We start from the raw sequence: 22,378 nt of genomic DNA on the forward strand, positions 1-22,378 counted from the left end.
GAAGCAGAACCAACTAAGAAAGAGAAAATATATGGCTGTGCTCCATGAAACCTCTTCTGCCCACCTCATGGAAATGGAGGAAGAAAGACAAGGCCCTGAGTCCCTCAGAGGAACCTTCCCTCCCCTAAGAAGTGAGACCTAATCAGATCCTGAGGGGAGGGGAGGAAGGAGGAAATCCTGTTTCCTCCATCCTGAGCCTTTTAGCACCTCTCTGCCTCCCATACTATAAAAGGTACTAGACAGGTGTTTTCACATCCATGATCTCATTTAATGGTCACGACTATCTGTGTGACGGAGAAAGAGGGCAGGTATTATCATCCCCATTTCACACACAAGAAAACTGAGGCTCAGACGAGATCACGGGCTGCCCATGGACAAGATGACCCTTCCAAAAAGAACTTGAGTGGACAAAGCAGATTTTCAAAAGAGGTGAGATGGGGGTGAAATCCCATCTGAAAAACAACAACAACAACAACAACAGTAACAACAAGTTAAACAAAAGTGCTAGACACCTTCCGTGTCCAAACCAAATCAAAGGGGCCTTGACACGCAGCCCCTGTACCTTTTTCTGAAGGTAGCGGCGTTCACGCAACGTGGATGGAGACACAATCTGCCAATTCTCTGGCCAGCTTTTGACATTCAAGTATCTTTGAGTAAAAAAAAAACAAAAAAACAAACAAACAAAAAAAAAACAAACCAAACCTGAACGTGTCTTCCAGGCCCGGGATATAAGGAGTCTGCGCCCCTCTCCCCGTGCGCTCAACACTCCTCAAGCACTTGCTGTGTCACCACGCGGCTCCCGCCCAGTGGTCACCTGCACCGGGACGTGCTCTCCTGGAGCTGGACTTGAGGGTCTGAGAGGCTGGAGCTCTCCCAGGCTGTGTTCAACGGCCCCGATGACCGAGTGGGCTATCCCAAGGGACGGCAGGTGTCCCGGGAGAGGACGGGACAGAGAGGGTTAAGCTGGAAAGCACTGGAGATAAGGACTCTGGGCGGAGAGCTGGGACTCTAATCAGCTGCCTTTTCCAAATATTTTAATCTTTCCCCTCTGGAAAACACCCAGTCGCTGGCCACCGAGAACACTCGATTTCTTCTTTGCAGCCAAGATCTCAGGCACACGGGGCCCCAGGACCAGCCACCAACCCCTCTGGGGTGGGGATGCCAGGCCGCGGAATGCCAGTCCACATTTTGTCAGCTTGAAAATATTAAACACCACTGAACAAAATGTAAGGTTTCTTTTTCAGACTTAAACGTCTACTTATTTCAAAATGAATTAGTGGTTCTCTGGGTTTCATAATGTTTAATTCATTAATGATAACTACAGCTCGAGAATTTGAAAGGAAATTGCTTCCAGGATAAAATTAAATGCGAAACTCTAAGCAGTGATTCATGGCTGTTCCTATCTAAATTACTAATCCGTGTGACAAACCTGGTTGGCAGCACAAAAAAAGCAATACTATTTCCCCCCCGTTGCCTTTATAGACTTTGCTGAATTGTTTTGCAAACTGCCTAAACCCAAGTCCTAGATAATCCCCTGCTGGCAGCCTCCATTCCAGAGTGGGGTTCCGTACCCAGAGTCCCCGCTGCCTCGGAGAGGCTCCTAATGGACTAATACTTTCGTGTCTTGGAAAAGAGTTTTCTCAACATTAGGGTTTAGACGTATAATCCAATGGATTTTCAAAGAAACTCATTTTAAATTAAAGGCAAATATCCCCATGATATCTGTCCGCATCTCCCCGAAGAAACCTGCATAAAACTAAAAATGGCAATTTTCTTTTAGTTTGCAAGGAAGCCTAGCCAGCTGAGATCCAATTACGTATCTCCCCGTTAGAACAACTGGGGCACTAGAGTCACAGTGTCGCCCAAAAGACAAGATAATAGGAGGCTTCTGAAGTTGCATCAAACCCAAGCTCCTCGGCCTCCTGAAATTTCTCTCGTGTCTCTTCCTGCCACCACCGCCCAGCAGGCCAGGCTCACGACACGGGGTACCGAGAAGCAGGCAAGGATACTGCTGACCACACACAGCCCCTCTCCAAAAGAATTCAGGCGACCAGCATCCCCCAGGGCACATCTCTGCAAACTGCTGCCAGACTGTCACATAAAAGTCCTGCAAACCAGGTCCCCATCTCCTGGCTGTGTCGCACGCCAACCATCCTGTGCGCTGCTCCTCCGTGGCAGGTCACATCCCCACCAGCCCTCAGGGGTGCGATTCCGTGCCAGGGATTTACATATGGTGACTCCTTTATCCTTGGGACAACTTGGGGAAGGTGTCCTCATTGTCCTCATATTGCAGAGCAAGAGATGGTGGCAAAGACGTTCAAAATACCTGCCCAAGTTCCAGAGCAAGTAGTTGGCAGAGCCAGGATTCACACCCACGCTTTCTGCCCAATTTCCCAGGCTTTGAGCCATCTGATGGGGCCACAGCACAGCTTGGAATATTCTACTCACTCCCTACTACCAAGGGAGCAGGGCCCACACGGCCGCCAGGCTCTATGGGTCCTTTGGGGATTCGGCTACATTTCCAGCCTCGTCTCCAGCTACCTCCCATTCCAGCTTTTCCAATCTATGGCACATGCTCTTCCCTCCACCTCTTCTCCTGGGACAGCCGCCAAGTCTCCCTTTGGGGTCTCTACTCCCCGCCTTTATGCTCCTGGAGTGCCAAGCTCATTCCTTCGGCTTCCTACTGACGCTGGGGGTGCACGTTCCTCTCCCAGCCACAGCTCTGGCTTTTCTCCGACCTGCCCCCTGGGTTCCCTACAGCTCAGCAGGGCCACGGTGAGACGTTCTGGAACCTTTGGAACTAATGACTGTGCTACAGCAAATCAACAGCGACACCTAAGAAAAAAAAAAAAAAAAAAAAACCCAAGCAGCAGGCTCGGGGGCTTGTCCCAAAATGACTCAGTTAGGTCCCTGATGAGTAAAGGCGAGGAGAAGGCAGGACTTTCGTGAACTTTGTAAAAGCATATTTTTTTCCAATCAAGCATTCAAACGTTGCAACCACATGAAGGCTAGAAAACCTAGCTATCTGCTCACTAGCTAGTGGCTTTCCGAAACAAGCCTGTTTTGGATTTCAAACCAGCAAGAGATAATCTTCAGAATGGGAACTCAAGAATTACCCACGCGTGACAAAAGCAAGGAGATGGCAAACTGAATCTACGACTCAGACTGGTTTTTATGGTTGCTTCTGAGCAGCAGGAGGGGGAGTGAAGAGACATGTGAATTTTTTAATTTTAAGGAAGGAGTGTGTGCACCCCCTGCAGCTCTTCTGTTGCTCCCACCATGGAGTGAAGGGATGTAAAGCGGGCTCGACTGCCCCTATTCAAGGTCTTACCAGGTGGGCACCCATTCCTGACCATGAACTGGGCTTCACACAAACCCCAATACCATCAGTAATGCAGCATGAAAAGCGAACAGTAACTCGCAGCAATCATTTAAAATATAAAATAGGGCAGCCCCGGTGGCTCAGCAATTTAGCATCTGCCTTCTGCCCAGGGCCTGATCCTGGAGACCCTGGATCGAGTCCCACATCAGGCTCCCTGCATGGAGCCTGCTTCTCCCGCTGCCTGTGTCTCTGCCTCTCTCTCTCTCTCGGTCTCTCATGAATAAATAAATAACATCTCTTAAAATAATAATAAAATAAAATATAAAATAATGCTCCTAAACCCCATACAATGCTTAGGAATGTCCAATGCACACAAACTCTCTGGGGAATCCCGCAGTACTGTGAAAATACACAAAATGCACATAAAAATACAACTCTACTGTTAGGTAAAATTAACCTAAAACTAATATGCTAGCTAAAACACAGTAAACATTAAATCAGTTTTGCTCACCTTCTTAGAACTCAATGGGCCCCAGGGGGTGGTGGCAGGTGTGAGATTTGGATGCGGGAGCCTCCTTAACAAAACCCAAGGAGATTCATGGTAATGGGTGGAGCTGGGTTTTTGTGATCTCTCCCCATTTCCCTTGCAGCCAGCACAGGTGTTCAGAGGGGGCCACTGACTACAGCGGGGGGCTCCAAGTGTCACTGCAGGTGTACAACACTGGGTTCAGAGGTGTTTTCCTCCCAGGGAAAAGTTGTTTTAAGATTTTATTTATTTATTTGACAGAGAACAAGAGAGCACAAGCAGGTGGAGTGGCAGAGGGAGAGGGCAGAGCAGGAAGCCCGACACGGGACTCGATCCCAGGACCCCGGGATCATGGCCTGAGCCGAAGGCAGGCGCTTAACCGACTGAGCCACCCAGGAGCCCGGGGAAAAGCATTTTTAAAATATTTTCTAATATTTCTCTCTCCCCCCAGCTTATTCAAGGTCTCAGACCCCACAGCTGCCCAGTGTCAGCTCAGAGAACACAGGATGGAGGCGAGCAAAGCCCGATCACCATTAGCTGCCCCTGGAGGGCACTTAGCTGCCCTGGGCATCCAGAAAAGCCACTTCAGGTCACAAGGAAAGGTACAGGCTTTACAAGCAACTTCGAAGTTGTCCACTAAATGAGTGAAAAAGCATAAATCAGCATTGTGCCCTGTAGTGATGTGGAGGAAAGAGGCAGAGCAGGAAAGCGTGTAGCAAAGCCAGGAGCAGGCCTTACAAAAGCAGCTGCGTGAAAAGGTCAGTGATATACAGGAGGCTTCGTAGGTGACTTACAGCGGGTTGATAAAGGACTGCCTATACCTGAGGTTCTCAGGGTTCCCGCTCTATTTTGGTTTCCTAAATAGAGGAACCAAAAGTTTTCACTGTTTATAAAAAGGACAGGTCTTGCATAAGCATTTGAAATTTTAGAAAAGATTTTTTTTTTTTTAGAACATTCTAACACCTTGCAGGTAATCTTTAGTTCCATGAATATCTTAAGTTCTCCATTTCTTTGTAAGTAGGACTAGCTAAAGGAAGCCCCGGTCTTCACCATTTCAACTACCACAAAATTCTAATTAGTGAAATCCACAGAAATGGGAAATCTCGGTCTTCAAATTTTAACTGCTAACTATACCATAATGATAGCAAGACGAAATGAGAAAGTTTGTAAGCATAGGACTTCGAACAGGAAACCACGACAGTGACAGTGTAACCAGGGTTCACTAGAAGCATTTGTATTTTCTGGTAGAGACATGCGTGGAGCTTGTTGACTCTGAATTTAAACCACGGGGGGAAGAAAAAAAAAGGAGGGCAGCCCGGGTGGCTCAGTGGTTTAGCATCACCTTTAGCCCAGGGCGTGATCCTGGAGACCTGGGATCAAGTCCCACATGGGGACCATGGATCGAGTCCCAATGGAGCCTGCTTCTCCCTCTGCCTGTGTCTTCCATTCTCTGTCTCTCTAAAAAAAGAAAAAAGAAAAAGAAAAAGAGAAAAAAAAAAAGAAAAGAAACATGGGTAAGTCTATCAACCCAAGGAAGGCCTCATCGTGTATCTTGTCATCTCATATCTTTCCATTGCTCCTAAAAAACCTTGCCCGGTCTTGGAAATAATTTGGAAATACGGAAATATTGTTTTACTGGACCTCATCTGACACTAATCCCCTGCTTTTAGAATTATCTTTATAATCCTAAAAAGGCTGGAGTGGGGGAGTGGGGCTCAGAGCGCAGCAGGAAGCCCTGGGTGGCCAAATGTCATTGCAGCCACGGCTTGGCCTACACACTCCAAAGAGAAAACAGGCTTTCCGGATCAGTGTCTGAGGATGGGATTTATCACCACAAATACACTCACGGATGGCATTTTTAAAAATCTTGTCAGACATTTCATCTCCTCGTCTCCCACACCGCTTTTTTCTATGAAGTGACCTCACCTGCTCGGGTTTTCTTCTGCCCAAGGAAGAAAAGTGTGCAGTGTTCTCGCGGTCAGGGCCCTCGGCCCTTGGCTCTCCACTGCCTGCTTGCTTCCCCTTCAGGAAAGACTTCCCAGCCCTGCCTTCTGCACGGCTCCAGAGCCCAGGCTGGGGTCTGTGGCTCAGCCGACGACGACCCCAACCCCACTACTCCCTGTAGGCTTTGCTTTGGGATGTCACTGTTCTTTCTCTCCTCCTCCTCCTTTTTTTTTTTTAAGGAGGTAGATAGTTGAAGAGTTCTTTTAAGGTTAACCAAGAAGGAGTAAGGACCAAAGTCCTATTTTCCTGCCAGCATGTTTGGAGACCTCACTTCCTCAGATCCAAGAAAAAGAAAAGTGAAGCCAAAGTAAGGGGCCAGCTCCATCCAAGGCAAAAACGATCCAGGTTAAATTGAGTGCTTCGCGGCCTGTGTCTGCGCCTCCCCTCCTGCCCTGGTTTCCGTGCTCAAGTCAGTCTTCCCACCACCTCATCCCCATCTCAGTGGGGCCAATCTGCCTGGATGATGTTACAACCTGTGGTCTTCTTCACGCTCCCTCCATCGGGCCCGCCCACTCCCCATCTGCACCTGCTTCCCAGCAGGGCTGGCGGACACTTGATCCAAGCGATTCACCACAACACCCTATGGAGGTGATTGTTTTCCTTCACAAGGGCGTTCGCATTTTAGCAAAGGATTCAGGGACATGAAACCCAAAAAGGAAAAGGAACGGATTTATAATGAACTGTCTACGTCCCAGCTTCAGATCCCAGACGCAGCATTTAATTTCTCTGGGCCTGCCTCTGGCTCCTGCCTCGGAGGGTTGTTCTGATAAGTAAGCTAACCTATACGGAATACTTAAAACAGCACCTGACACCTCGCAAGGGCTTCCCCCCACATCAGTTTTAGGAACCTTCTCCATGACCTTCTGAAATAAATACTACTGGTCTCGTCCTACATGAGGACACAGGACGGCCTGCTCAGGATCACAAGGCTGATGAATGAGCAGAGTAGGGATATAGCCCACAGTCTACCGAGCAACCCACAACCCCTGCTGTTTTTATCACAGCCCAAGGAATGAATCTCTAATGGTAAGACCATGAACACTCTGCAGGCCTGTGGGGCGAGATCCCACTGAAGGGGTCCTGTGATGTGCTGATGGGGGACTATCAGAAGGAAAGGATGAGGCACTGGGGGAAGTATTGAACAGCGCAGCCTGTCCTGCCAGGGCTAACACAAAGCCCACCTCTGAACCCCAGACCTCGGTCTACCAGTTCACCTCACTCAGGCTCTGTTTTTCCTGACTATAAAATGGGACATAAAAGGTACTTGGGATGTTGCAAGCTCCTGATCCCTGGGGGTGCTCAAGGCAGAAGATAAAACCTCTTGTGAAGGAAACTCCAGAAAGGGAGTAAGTCCTACAAGTGAGGGCAGCAAATCTGGGGATTTAAGTTACTTCCAATGTTAGAAATCAAGGCTTTGGGCAGCCCAGGTGGCTCAGTGGTTTAGCGCCACCTTCAGCCCAGGGCCTGATCCTGGAGACCTGGGATCGAGTCCCGCGTCGGGCTCTCTGCATGGAGCCTGTTTCTCCCTCTGCCTGTGTCTCTGCCTCTCTCGGTCTCTCATGCATAAATAAATAAAATCTTAAAAAAAAAAAGAAATTGAGGCTTCACTGAACAACAGGCTGAAAATTAACAATGCTTAATTAAAAAAAAAAAAAAAGGAACAGCCAGAGCCAAAAATATTACTAATAACCCTGGTGATATCTGGTTAAAAATTCTGAATTACGTCTGGGCAGTCTAATTTTTAATCTCCACAATATTCCTGAAAACTCACCTATTTCCATTATAGGTTACAAATCCATAATTAGGCCTCTTTCCTTTCTGGCTGTTCTACATTTGAAAAGCATTCACTATTCATTCCACTGAAGCGGACTTCCCTCAAAATAACCTCATTACTCTATACTTGCACAATTATGTCACGGATATAATTACCACCATCATGATTCCAGCGGCTATTTGTTGCACCATAATTTCCAGATGAATTTCTAGTGTAGAAATAAAATAGCCACAATAAGATAATTAATTACAACTCAATTATGACTACAGCACAGTGACCAAAATTAAAACTCTGAAAGTTTTAGTATTTCGTTTTTAATATCATGTTCATCTTTGTAGCCAGCAAATAATTACTATAAAGACGCTTATTGTTAGTATATTTTGTTTCTGATAGCGGCTGCTTTCTTCGTGTACTTTTCTATAACTACTACTGCAAAGTTTGGAAGGACCACCGAATCGCGATGGTTGGAGGACCAATGCTACTACTAATCAGATTCAGGGTTTGCATGCTCCTTTTGCCCCTTGGGAGCATAATCTTGACCAAGCTACCAACTTTTTTGGGTCTCAGTTTGCTCACCCAAAAAAATGGGCTACAAACAGAACTTACTCCTCAATTATTGTGATAATTAGGTTGGGTAGCTTATATAGAGATTTGCAAAATGCTTTGGATTCAGCTACTGCCAAGTAAAGTTAGAAATTAACATATAAATTCCATTCAAAGATATTCAATATTTAAAATTTTACTCAAGAAGAGGCACCTGGGTGGCTCACCTGATGGTCTACCTTCAGCTCAGGTCATGATCTCAGGGTCCTGAGATTGAGCCCTGCGTCAGGCTCCCTGCTTAGCAGGTAGCCTGCTTCTCCCTCTCCCTCTGCCTAGTGCTCCCCTTGCTTGTGCTCTCTTTCTCTCTCTCTCTCTCTCTCTCTCTCTCTCTGTCAAATAAATAAGATCTTTAAAAAATAATAAAATTAAGGGCAGCCCCAGTGGCGCAGCAGTTTAGCGCCGCCTGCAGCCCAGGGTGTGATCCTGGAGACCCGGGATTGAGTCCCACGTCAGGCTCCTCCATGGAGCCTGCTTCTCTCTCTGCTTCTCTCTCTGCCTGTATCTCTGCCTCTCTATATATGAATAAGTAAATAAAATCTTTTTTAAAAATTACATTTAATTCAATTTAAAAAAATAAAATTTTACTCAAGGGGCACCTGGCTGTCTCAATAGGTGGAGCACGTGACTCTTGATCTCAGGGTCCTGAGTTTGAGCCCCACATTGGGCATAGAGCCTACTTAAGCAAGCAAGAAAAGGAAAGAAAAAAGAGAAAAAAAAGAAAACAAAGAAAAGAAAAAATTTTACTCAAAATGTTGTCACCTCTACACGTAAACACAGGTAGGCCTCATATGGTACAAGAGCAGGGCCCCCACCGTTTGCTTTTTTTTCTGCCAATTGTACTCAACTCGTTCTGAACATCAGTCCACCTGATATAGTCTCTGAAGGAATAAAGTTCCTTCCCAGAACCCAGAGAAAGCAGACTCATTTTCCGAGACAGTGGAACTGGCTAGAGCAAAGCGCCAGGCAGCAGATTTCAACTAATTGTCACTGATTATACTAGAATTTTTGAGGCCGATGGGGCAGAGATTGTATTAGTAAACAGACCTCACAAACAGAAATGAAAGCCTCTCCCATCTTCAAAGTATTTTCCTAATCTACCTAAACAAGTAGTTTTATTCTGTGTATTTGTGACCATTCCTCGTGCCATACTAAGAGAATTTTGTCTCACAATATTTAATTTTAGAAATATAAAAACTAAAAATATATATATATATAAATAAATATATATAAATAAATATATATAAATAAAATATATATAAACTAAGGCCTCCACTATTTGACCCACTTGGACTCCCAGTGTATTTTGGTTCCTGAAAACCTACGCCCAACTTCTTCCACGAAACCAAAGGCCGAACTACAGGGCAACTTGCCCCAATACCGTCCCCTTGCTGCTAGTTTCAGAGTGCATTGACAGGCCAGAGAGAAGAATCAACCAAGACAGTCAATATGTCTTTTGAATAGCAGAATAGAAATAAAGCTGGTAGCGGTGACTAACATAACATACTTCTAGATGCCAACACAAAACTTGGCTACCAAGGCAGTGGCCCCCAAAAAGAAAACTTCTCGATGATTAACCGACTAGTAGCATGAAGATACCATATGGAAGATAGCATGAGATTATAAAAAAATATTAATTATCGCAGTCTTTAAGGAGATTAAGAGCCAGTTGGAGATATAAGATAACAGGTTATGACAACATTTACTGGTAAAAAAAATAAGCCAAGTCCCTAGATGCAAAGATGCGTAAGGTAGGCATGGCCCTCACGCAAGCCACATGCATCATCACTCAGCAGCCGGCCACCCCCAGCCCTACACTGGGTCTGAAGGTGTAGGAGGTGGCAAAGGTCTGCATCATCAGGGATTCAGAGATGGGCTTTGAGCACGGTACCAAAGGATTGGAACTGAGGGGCAGAGGAAGAAGAAAGCAGGCATCCTAAAGGAAGCCACAGGAGGAAGACAGGCCAGCCTAAGTATGCCCAGGGCCCAGTGAGGCAGACCTAGCCACCAGTTCAGGTGAGCAGAGCATCATCCAACCAGGTTCCCAATATTCCAGGCAGGGCCCCCTGATGGAACCTTCTTCATTCATGGTCTGTAAAAGATTTTAAATATCTTAAATATAGAAGAAATCATAATCGATTTGTGACTAATAAACATAAATTTAGCTACACTATAATATGAAGTCACACATTACCTTTTAGTTTTCAATACATGCAAGTGTCCTTTGTTCCAGAAAACAAATCTGTTTTCCTTGTTCCTACCTCCCTTTCGAGCTGCGTCCTTTCACAGAGCTCTCAGAGGCACTCTCTCCCACTTGGCAACATGGTTCAACCTCAGACTCACGATGGCCATCTGGATGTGGATTACTCTCAAAGGTACCGCTCGGACCTCTCTTCCAAATGCCATTGCCAAAGAGCATTGATTTCTTCCAAATTTGGACGCTTCCATGTAATTTTATATTTGTTACTATTATTCAACCAGTAACCCAGACTTGAAAACCCTGTTTAGCTCCCACCTCTCATTCAACTGACCTTCAAAATTCCAGTAATCTTGTCTCTGAAACGCCTCTTGCATTCATGCATCCTTTCTATCCCTGTGGCCCTCCCCCTGGGGTTCAGGTCTGTGTCATTACATCTTCTTTGGACCCCAACTGGTCTCCCCACCTTTGTCCTTTCCAGTCCATATTGACTGCTGCTAGATTAAGCTTCCAAAAGCACAGCTTCATACCTACATGCTCCCCAACCTCCAAACCATCAATGACTTCCTGCCAAATAAATCCCAAAGGCCTCTTTCCCACCAGCTATTCTATTCCTTTTCCTACCAGTCCGGCTTGCATACTGCCTGCTGTAGTCATAAAGCATTATTTGTGGTCCAGAAGACAAAATCTACCCTCCCCTACCACCTGGCTGTTGCCCACTTCACCACCCACGTGTCCAGACTACTACCCATGCTTCAAGAGCATCGTCAAATGCTACTTTTTGCACAAAGCCATTTTAAATTGTTTAGCAGGAAGGAATCTCTCCCCTCCGAGTTCCGGTACCACTTCATCCACTACCACCTGGCATGTGAGTTCCTTGGGTACACGTATTCTTACTTCTCTGGAGGTGACCTCCTAAAGCAGCATCTCTGTAGGAAAATAATCAAACCAACGTGCTAAGTTAGTGCTTTCTTATGCGGAAGCATTGTGCCAAGAGTTATGGAAGACACAAGAGCATCAGTTGACAGCTAAATTGGGAAATTATGCTCAAACAATCCAAAAATAAAGCAATAATATCAGTAACTCTTTTTAACCATCATATACAGATGTTCACTGAATTCATGAAAATACAGAACATCTCAGAGAAAAGGAGTCTCCGGAACAGAATGAAGACTCCGAGGCAGCATACTGCAGAGGCTTATAGCATCAACTCTGGAGCTATTTGGTGGCTGAGTTCTAATCCAAGCTCTGGCATTTACTCACTTGTGACCTTGGGCAAGTCATTTAGCCTCCACTTCTTGTAAAGCGACAAATTAAAATGGAGATATTGAAAGTGCTTCCCCTTTCAGACTGTAGTAAGAATTATGCACGAACTAAAGGCAAAATCACTTAGAGCCTGGCATGTATATAATTGGTGCTGTCCATCCCGCTGGTCTTTTTTTTTTTTTTTTAAAGATTTTATTTATTTATCCATGAGAGACACTGAGAGAGGCAGAGACACAGGCAGAGGGAGAGGCAGGCTCCATGCAGGGAGCCCGATGTGGGACTCGATCCCAGGACTCCAGGATCATGCCCTGGGCTAAAGGCAGATGCTTAACCACTGAGCCACCCAGGCGTCCCCATGCCACTAGTCTTATTACAATGAAAATGTTCTATCTGGGGGAAAAAAAAACCAAAAAAACACAAGCATCACATATTTGGTAGTTAAGATGCCTAGCAGAATTTTTACTAAAAAAGGAGACATTATCATCTTAGTATGATCAATCTACATTTGCTCTACTTCCTGACAGGGATTCTCTGACTGACTGACAGGTCGGTGAAATCACCGGGGTGGCTTTTTGCACCACGGATTGAATGCTGTGCAAACAGAGCAGGCACCTCGACCACTGAGTCACGCACAAAGCCTTCAGACACCCAAGGGCTCACCCACAAACAGCCATTGTCTCCCACAAACAACCCTGCTGTTGTCATCCAGATGGGGGGGCCAAACAAAACCATTGGACTTAGGCATTTTGGCCAGTGGCTCTATGCGGATACAACCATAGATACAATTCATTGCTGCAAAAGAAATCTAGAACTATGCACTGAATTTGCTCTGATAAGCAAGCTTCAGGGGTCAGATTTTTAGAGGACACTAAACCACAGCATCCAGCTGGATGATGCACGTAGAGTCTGTCTCAAAGCCCATCACATCATACAGTGACTTATTAATTAATGGTGTGGGGAACAGCTGTGACTCTAGGGTATCAACATCTGTCATTTTCCCCTTAAAATGTTAAAATGCATTATACATAAATTGCCACAAGTATTCAACTTGAACCTGCATTACAGGCGCATATTCATACACGGTGAAGTGAAACCTGCTAGGGAACATTTGATGTTTTATTACGTTTCACTAAAATTATTTATAGCTCAAAATTGCTTGTTATTCACATGTCAGAGTAGTGGAATAATAACAAATTCACATTTACCATCATCTTATTTTCTGACGAAATACAGAAATTAAAAGAATTCTAGCACTAAGGCTGAGGCTATATAAGAACAAAAATATCTTGTCCCTTTTTCCATGGTCGAATGTGTGTTTTTACTTCACACGACCTGGAATACTGGCATGGCAGCTTCCGCGAGGTCTTTCATCCAAATGTCAGGGAAGGTTAGGCAGGGGCGACTGATCGCCAGAACAAATACCCTCAAATCTCACTGGCCTAACACAATACATGGTGTAACCTCTTCTTCAGGCCTTCTTCCAACACCGCTTGGTAAGCGAGGTTCTGCTTCACGCAGTCATTCAGGCTTCTTCCATCCATCCTGTGGCTTCTTCCATCCATCCAGTGGCTTCTTCCATCCATTCTGTGGCTTCTTCCATCCATCCCGTGGCTTCTTCCATCCATCCAGTGGCTTCTTCCATCCATCCTGTGGCTTCTTCCATCCATCCAGTGGCTTCTTCCATCCATCTTGTGGCTTCTTCCATCCTGTGGCTTCTTCCATACATCCAATGGCTTCTTCCATCCAGTGGCTTCAGCATAGCCCAGCCATTCTACCCCGCTCCCCTCCAGCTGGCCAGCAGACCAGAAAGGGAACAAATATGGAAAAGCACCCCCACTCTTAGCAGTCTCTCATTTCCACACATCCCATGGTGAGAATCAGTCACATACCCCTCCACCCACACATGGAAGGTAGTCTAGGACAGTGGTTGTCAACAGGAGGCAACGGGAGACACTGGCAACGTCTGGAGACATCTGTGATTGTCACAACTAGGCAACTGGCATCTCATGGGTAGGGCCCAGGGATGCTACTAAACATCCCACATGGCCCAGGTCAGTCTCCCCACAACAAAGGATCATCCAGTCCAAATGTCAATAATGCCAAGATTCTGATAAGCATCTCTCCAGTCACCACAATCATATGACATGTCAATGCTCAGGTCTACCACTGTTTTCCACTAAGATACACTCTAATCAATCCCGACCAAAAAAAAAAAAAAAAAAAAATCCCGACAAATCCACACTTCAAGTTTGTTCATTCATTTGCTCACTCGTTCCTCCATCCATTCATCCAAACTCCTGAACAAGACAAGGTCCCTGCAGGCAGAGAATTCTCAGGTGGAGCAGGGAGGCAACCACATACAGGGGTATCACACACAGAGGAAAGTGGGATTAAAAAAGAACAAATGGAAGGAAAGCCAATTCCTCCTGATATAGTTGGAGGCGACTCCATAAAGCAGGTAGAATGGGAAGGAAGTCTTGACAGAAGCATATAGTTACAGCTTTCCATCAAGACAAGGTGTTTTTGTGGGAAGGGGAAGGACAGGAAGAAAAGACATTCCAGGAAAAAGGAGCTATGTGAACAAAGGAATGGCAATATGAAAGCACAGGATTTATTCTCCTCTTGGTATAGGGCAAAACAGAAACTGGGAGAGGAAGGGTTGTAAGAAATGCTTTTTTTGTTCGAACAATATTTTTTTAGTAGTGCATTCATGAAAGTCTTAAGCTCGCAGCTACATACTCTGGCTTTCAGGTAAGTGGCCCTTCAAGAAACAATTCACATCACCCAGCTACATAGAAACTTGTTAGCACAGGGCAAAACTCAGCTAATAGTCGGAAATCTCACTGCAAATTTCCCAACAGAGCTCATCACTGACTCTTTCAAACCACAGGACCTCAAAGTCAACATCACACTGATTCAGGGAGATGTTGACCAAAATCACCCATCTTTGTTCCCAGGAACAGTGCAGAAGTCAGATCGCTTATATTACATCCAACCCAATTTTAAAAAGGGACTTATTGCTTCTTTCAATGCTGAACCCAGCTGTGAATGTGGCTCCCAGGCTGCGGTTAAGAGCCCAGACCGCACAGGTTCGTATCTCGGCTCTGGCATAGACTCGCCATATGACCTTGGGCAAGTCACCTAACTTTTCCAGATCCAGTGCCTCTCAGATAACACGCTTAAAGCAGTTAGCACTAAGCCTGAAGCACATAATAAACGTTACCTGTTATCTCTGTACTATAGTTATCCCCCCTACCCCTCCCCCAGAAATACACTGTGGAATCCAACACGGTTTGGGAAGGGAAACATCTGATAAACTTCCATGTCATTTTGTAGAACATGCATTATTAATAACAACGTCAGTTTGCTTTGGGCAAGATGCTTTTAATTACGAAGTCAATATCACCATGTAAACAACAGTTGTTCTTAATTCTGAAGCTAAAATTGAGTTCAAAAAAATACCACACTCCTACACAATTATTTATCCCACTAGTCGCTTAACTCACTTTTCCTCCCTCAAACCATTGTCCCTCTCTCTCCTTTTCTCATTTTCACTGTGATCCACTCTGGGAAAACAAAGTGTATTTAGCTGTTAAGTACTATAGATTATATCGAACGACACCAGTCACCTAGCACTAAAAAGCCTCATAAAGGGAAGAAATTTGTTTCTTTCCAAGTCAGAATCTCAAAGGAGACGCTAAACCGAGAGAAGTGGACTCTGAAACCCAGAGGAGCATCAGCCGGTGCAGAAGTGCTCCCTCCTATGCTGAGAACTGTGGGGAACAACCACCCACTTTTGGGGTGTCCCAAAGTGAACATCTACATGAAGCCCCATTCACCTCTACTCAGGGTGGCCACGGAATCGAATGGCTCTGCCCTCTGCAGCAAATCAAGGACAAGGAACAAAATGAAAGCCAAGGCAACCAGATGACAGAGGCCGGATCCCATTTATGCTTCAAAATTGATTATCACTGCCCTCTTAATTTACAAGGAATTCTAAATTGTCCGGACAGCATCTCTTTTTCAATTTCCATTCCCAGACTGGCCTTGATTCCTGCGAATGTTATTTTAAGAAGCACATTAAAGAGAGGGTTTGACACCTCCGTGGACCGGTTCCACAAATAAGGTGTCATAAATCTGGGGTAAAATCTAACATATTCCTTTTAACTTCGTAGTGAAGACATTTTTTTCTTGCAAATCAAAGAACTTCGTGTTGAGAAGAATGACCGCCCTAGATGCAATTCTCAAACACTTTATTATTTTGACATAAACTTGGAGGTGTGTGAACAAGTAATTTTTGATAGCTCTGACTCCGCCATTGGGGGAAATAAAAAAAGTAAACGAGTGATTCTGCAAAAAAACAAAAACACAAAAGAACCCCACTAACTCCTGTCAACTAATATTTAGCATTTGTGTGTAGAAATAACGGCAATTTATAAAAAGAATTCTGCTTGCTTGTGAGTTTCCCCTTCCGTAGACAAACCATTTACCTTTTTCTCAGGTGAAGCAACAGGCCCTGAAGAAATCTGGCTTATCAGGAACAGAAACGAATATGATTTCTCGGTGTGCATAGTGATTACACAGGAATCCGAGTTGAAAGAGTGACGTAAATGTCTAGCAATTGCCCTCAGGTGCTATGTGCATGGGGTTTGCAGAACTAGCAAACTAATTACTGTTTCTGGCAATTTGCTGCAGGTCCTAACATCCCCAGATAAATAGTTACACTTCCCAAAAAGAAACAGAACACAAAGGGTTATCATTGGAGCCATCAGCTAAAGACCAGAAAAATCTGTGGCTTATCCAAGGGCCTTATCAGTTGCCTTCAATCCCATGTGTTAGTAATGGAGATTCAAGAGGAGAAAATGCCAGCAAGTTGGGAGTCTGGGTTCAGTAGTATGGAGCTGGCCCGCTTCCCTTCCCAACCCCCCCTTGGAATGAACAGACTCATCAGGAAAAAGCTCCCTTAACTGGAGGAGGAACACACTGGGCACTGTGTACACAAGCACTTCCTTCACACAACCGTTAGGTTCACAACAGTGCACGTTCCAGAAGCATCCCAGCTGCAGACAAAAGACAAGGCGACTCATCGGCTGGTGTCACATGGTTCCATCAAGATGAAGAAAAAACCAAAAACTGTCAAGAAAAGCATAAGCTTTGGGCGCCCGGGTGGCTCAGTGGTTGAGTGTCTGCCTTTAGCTCAGCCCATGATCCTGGGGTCCTGGGATTGGGTCCCACAACCAGCTCCCCACAGGGAGCCTGCTTCTTCCTCTGCCTCGCTCTGTCTCTCATGAATAAATAAATACAATCTTTAAAATAAATAAATAAATAAAGCTCCTAAATAATTACACTCCAGATATCAGCACAGTGAGGAACCCAGAGCAGATACAGGGTCATGCATTTTCAAGTTAGCCATCAGAGGGTCCAGACTGCAACGATCAGCAGCAACCCAGCTCTGAATTGGACCCTAGCTCTCAAAGTTATTTCTCAAGATTAAATTCCACCATTCCTTCAACAAGTATTTATTGAATGTCTATGGTGTACCAACCAAGCCCTGCGCAGCAACCCTACCAGGCACAGCAAATACTACAGCTTAAAGTGCATTTTTAAAAGATCCCCTTAACTTTATGGTTATATTGTCTAACTCTAGTTTCCTCTCTTGCCTTTGCTAAAGAAATCTCTTCTTTAATAAAAATAACAATAAAGATCCTATCCCCAAAAGCACATTCATAAGTCAAAGGACTGACAAAGCCACGTGGCCTTCTGCAGGTGTCTCCGTCCTGTTCTCTTCTGCCTCTTTTCTGATGGTGATTGCATCTCTAACCATGTGGAATGTCCAAAAAGCCTGCTTCGGGAGGCTAAAAAAAAAAAACAAAAAAACAACAACAACAACCACAGAACAAGGAAGGAGAGGACCCCTAAATAGGGTGGTCAACTCATCTTGGGTCTCCTGGGACTGTTCTGGTTTTAAAACAGAATGCCCCTCAACCTGGGTATCCTCATAGTCCTGACAAGTGGAGTCAGCGGGTCATCTTACCCCGCAAGAAACCCGACCCTTGCCTTGGCTGGGAGGAGTGAGACCACGAAGAAAAGGAGGTTGGTGCTCTTTGAGGAAGAAGGCCTGATCGCCTGCAGGCTGTCCCAGAGCCTTTCGGCATCCTCCAGCTTCTTCCCCAGAAGGCCTATCATTTTAAACTCCACACCATTTAAGCAAAGTTTTACAAAGACTCTCCAACAACAAGACTCCGATGACATGACGTACAAAGCATATCCTCATAAAAATGCCAAAGGCTGTAATTATTTGGACGTGGTTATCTTCGTGGCTAGTTAAAGAGCTTCTTCAGTTTAGAGCACAGCTACTCATCCCAAGATTTCCAGATTTCAACACCATGACTGGTGGGTGGTAGATGCTGAATAAAAGGGACATTAATAATAGTTGCCATTATGCAGCGTTTACAACGCACAGGGCAATATGCTAAGGCATCTTATGTAAATGATTCAACTTACTCTCCTATAACTCAATGAGGTTGACTGTCCTCCATTCTCCAGATGAAGACACCAAAGCCCAGTCAGACTTTGTTTACTCAAGGTCATTATAGCAGAGCCAACACTTGAACCCGAACCCATCTTGCTTCAAAAATTCCATGTTTTGGGGGGCTCCTGGGTGGCTCAGTCAGTTAAGTGTCTGCCTTCAGCTCAGGTTATGATCCCAGGGTCCTGGGATGGAGCCCCACATCGGGCTCTCTGCCCAGGGGGGAGCCTGCTTCTCACTCTCCCTTTGCCTGCCACTGCTTGTGCACTCTCTTTCTCTCTCTGTCAAATAAACAAATAAAATCTTTTTTTTAAAAATTCCATGCTTTTCATCACTCAATTGAATGAGGATCAAGTAAGGTGGGTATGTATGGTAACAGATCAAGAATTGAGAGAGAAGAGTATCAGATACATTTCTTTTATTCCATTCCCTTTTAGCTTTGACATTGCAAAAAAATAAAAAGGCAGAAAACCAAATTAATTAGAAGTTTGTACGTTAAGCTAAGGCAAAGCAAGGATTTTACTTAGAATTGTTCTTAGCAAATGGTAAGCACTGAATTTTTGAATAAATTTAATATATACAATGTTACACCTAATATGGAGTTTAAATCATTGATTCTCAGGGTTTCTTATGTTCAGCTCATTGTTTTTTTCTTTTTTCTTTTCTTTTTTTTTTTTTTTTGATTCTCAGTGTTTCCAAATGCTATTTTACCCATCACCAGAGGTGACTAGATGGATTCCTACCCTAGATTTCTTAAGTGTTAACATGACGAAGTAGGACCAGATGGCCAAGCACTTACCCCTGATAAAGGTGGTTCTCTACCTATGTAGTTGAATTAGCTATTAGTCACTTAAAATGACCATAGTCCTTATGTCTCATGCAACAAAAGGGCATTTTCTCTAAACAAGGTACAGAGATCCATCCACATTCTCCGCAACCACCTTTAACTTCATATTAATCTGTAAGGAAGCAATTTACAAACCCAGCCCAGAGCAATACAACTGGAAAAGACTATCACACCAAATACTTTGTTTTTGAGACATTTATCTCAGCTCCACTCATTATCCCTCAAACTGAGAACATTATTTTGATGTTAATGTATTCGTGGCCATTCTCTCCAAGCAGCTAAACACATTTCCTCTTTCATAATAATGCCATTAGTAATGATCAAGCATTCTGAGGGTTAGAGTTTCTATCATGTGAATGAATATTCCAAAATCAAAAGAGGTAGAGCAAACCAGATGTCTATCACAAAGGCATTTATGGCTACAAGCTAATTACGAAGGGAGCTATGCCAGCCAGTGGTGGACAATTGTCATCCACTGGGGTCAAGCACAAACGGCACAGTCTGCTTCTTGAGACTGTGGGATGTAAGGTCCCATATGTCCCCAAGGAGATGTTTTTGTGCGTTGTGCTGTCATTTTGGAAGAGGCAGACAAACTGAGGGTGAAAAACAGACTACCAATAACAATTCATTTTGTTAGAGGGATGACCCTCAAAAAGAATATTCACTTCCCAACCACTGAAATGCACACTGCAGCCTGGCAACTCCCATTTGATCCAATATTTAATCACGGTTAATGCAAGTAGGGGAAGCTCTTAAAAATAAGTTTCCCCTTGAGTTCTTTGGTGGTTCGGTCGTTTGGATGGACAGCTCTTGATTTCGGCTACAGTCATGGTCTCAGGGTCCTGGGATAGAGCCTGGAGTTGGACTGTACGCTCAGTGGGGAGTCTGCTTGTCCCTCTCCCTCTGCTCCGGATGCACCCCCCCACCTCCACTCAAGTGTGCTCACTTTCTCTCTCTCAAATAAATAAATGAAATCAGGAAAAAGAAGTTTCTTTCTTAACTTCCTTTTAAGTCTACGGCCAAAAGCATCTATAATTCCTTTATCACTGTAGGTCAAAATCATTTCTGTGCTGTCAAAGATTCATCAATGATTGAGTATTTATTGAGCCCTTATGCTGTACACACATGGTGGGGAATATAAAATAGGTTCAAACCTCATCCAGTATTCATCTCCAAGGAGCAAGAGAAATGAGATCTTGCTGGTTTCAGTCCCTACATCCTCCAGCTCCAAGGCCCCCTTGGAGGAAACTGGATCCCTCACCCTTTCCTCCAGCTGAGCAGTGACTAGAAAAGTTCCATTCGCATCCTTTTGTGAACTAGCTTGAGTGGGTTTCTGTTCTTTGCAGGTAAACAGAAAGAAAAAGATTGGGGCACCTGGGTGGCTCAGTCGGTTAGGCATCTGCATCCGGCTCAGGTCATGATCACGGGGTCTTGGGATCCAACCCCATGTTGGGCTCCGTGCTCAGTGGGGAGTCTGCTTCTCCCTCTGCCCCTCCCCTCTGCTCAAGCTCTCTCTCTCTTGCTCTCTCTCTCTCAAATAAATAGATCAAATCTAGGAAGGAAGGAAGGAAGGAAGGAAGGAAGGAAGGAAGGAAGGAAGGAAGGAAGGGGGCCCCTCAATCTTAGGTGATAATACAAGGCCATCTATGTATGATAAGTGCCCTTTGTAGAATGAATGACTTTCTTGAACAAAATGAGAGATGAAGGCAATTCTGTCAGAGAACTTTGGAGGAGCGAAGGATTGCTATGGGCTAAAGCTACAGAATTAACATTTTTTTAGAAGACTTAAGACCCAAGTCACACCTTTAATAAAGCAGAGTATAGGGAGAGGATGTTGTAGGCCACAGAATATTCCAGAATTTTAAAACAAGCCATGCAAAGCATTTCTGGGAAAGAGTGGGTTAACCAGCCCAGCGAATGTGGCATTTTAAAGTCGGGCAGAGCCGAAGCCAGCAATGGACAGGAAGCCTGGGTCCAGGTGGGGAAAGCTTTCAAGGGAAGACTACAAAATACGAACTGCATCCCCAAAAGACAGAAGCCACTGAGAAGTATCGAGGCAGAGAATGAACAACTAAAATGGCCTACTGTCCTCAGGGTATCAGCGTCGCAACAGGGACCGTGGAGGGAAAGCCAGGAGGTAAACGTACCCACTCACGATCCAGAGAGAAATAAAGTCGTCAGCTGGGATGTGGCAGGAGGGAACGGAAATGGAGGGAGACAGAGGAACTGTCACTAGAGAGGGACAGTTCACCCGTTCATCAGCACAATTCCAGTATTATTAAGAATGCTCCTGGGCAGCCTGGGTGGCTCAGCGGTTTAGCGCCAACTTCGGCCCAGGACGTGATGCTGGGGACCTGGGATCAAGTCCCACGTAGGCTCCCTGCATGGAGCCTACTTCTCCCTCTGCCTGTGTCTCTGCCCACCCCGTGTGTGTCTCTCAGGAATAAATAAATAAAATCTTTTAAATAAAAATTTAAAAATGGGGCAGCCCGGGTGGCTCAGCGATTTGGCACCACCTTTGGCCCAGGGCCTGATCCTGGGGACCTGGGATAGAGTCCCACATCAGGCTCCCTGCATGGAGCCTCCTTCTCCCTCTGCCTATGTCTCTGCCTCTTTCTCTGTGTGTCTCATGAATAAATAAAAATCAAAAAATAATGAAATAAAATAGAATGCTCCCTATTTCCATGGTATCTATCAGTGCTTTTGCCAAAATCTCCTCAATGCCTGTAGAACCCCAGTGAGGAGTGTCTTAAGCGTGCTGATCCGGGCTTATAAACAGAAAGCGAGGCTGGGAAGTTACATTTCCTTGGAAGGTAGGAAAGAGAGACTAGAAAGAAAAATCCCAGCACAGACCATGGCCCCACGTCTTTGCCCCTCCCGGTGGCCCCCCCTGCGTTGGGTCAGTACCTTCTCTGGTGAAGTCTGGCAGCCCAGCAGCCTGTGTGATGTCAGAATAGCTTTTATCACGCAGGATGCTCGCAGGGACTCTCCTGTGTGCACGAAGAAGTGGATCCAGTGGGAAAGAAGGCGTCTTGCCCTACTCAGGGCCTCCGCTCCCAGCAGATCATGGGAGCCCCCCCAAAAAATTTCTACCAAACAAATGGACTCCAGGCCTCCGCAGCCACATAGGCTCTAAGCCGGAAAACCACAGGCTCCAAGGACCACCCAAAGGAGAAACAAGTCACCTTGTCTGCAAGTTGCTTGGCCTTGCAAGGCTGCTGGCCTTCAGTCTCCCCATGACAGCAAGTCAACCAGAAATTATCCTAAAAATCTTAAACATGGGGCACCCGGCGGGGCTCAGCGGTTGAGCATC

At 45.2% G+C, this 22,378-nt stretch overlaps 1 protein-coding gene across 10 annotated transcripts in view; it reads right to left on the bottom strand.

Annotated features, from left to right (window-relative positions):
* RNF152 (ring finger protein 152) overlaps positions 1-22,378 on the bottom strand; it is a 79,758-nt gene that overhangs the window by 51,311 nt on the left and 6,069 nt on the right. The window contains exons 1-2 of one of the 10 annotated variants that reach the window (XR_012001568.1): positions 5,775-6,220; positions 5,191-5,302 (exon numbers count right to left, since the gene is read on the bottom strand). The exons of 2 other annotated variants lie outside the window; for them this stretch is intronic. The gene's annotated coding sequence lies outside the window, so the exon portion shown is untranslated. Of the gene's footprint in view, positions 1-702; positions 2,745-3,833; positions 5,307-5,774; positions 6,221-22,378 lie in introns of those variants that run through there. 7 more of the 10 variants (XR_012001567.1, XM_072758015.1, XM_072758013.1 and 4 more) reach the window with 7 other exon arrangements.

Source organism: Vulpes vulpes, chromosome 5 (assembly GCF_048418805.1).
Source record: "Vulpes vulpes isolate BD-2025 chromosome 5, VulVul3, whole genome shotgun sequence".
Classification (NCBI taxonomy): domain Eukaryota; kingdom Metazoa; phylum Chordata; class Mammalia; order Carnivora; family Canidae; genus Vulpes; species Vulpes vulpes.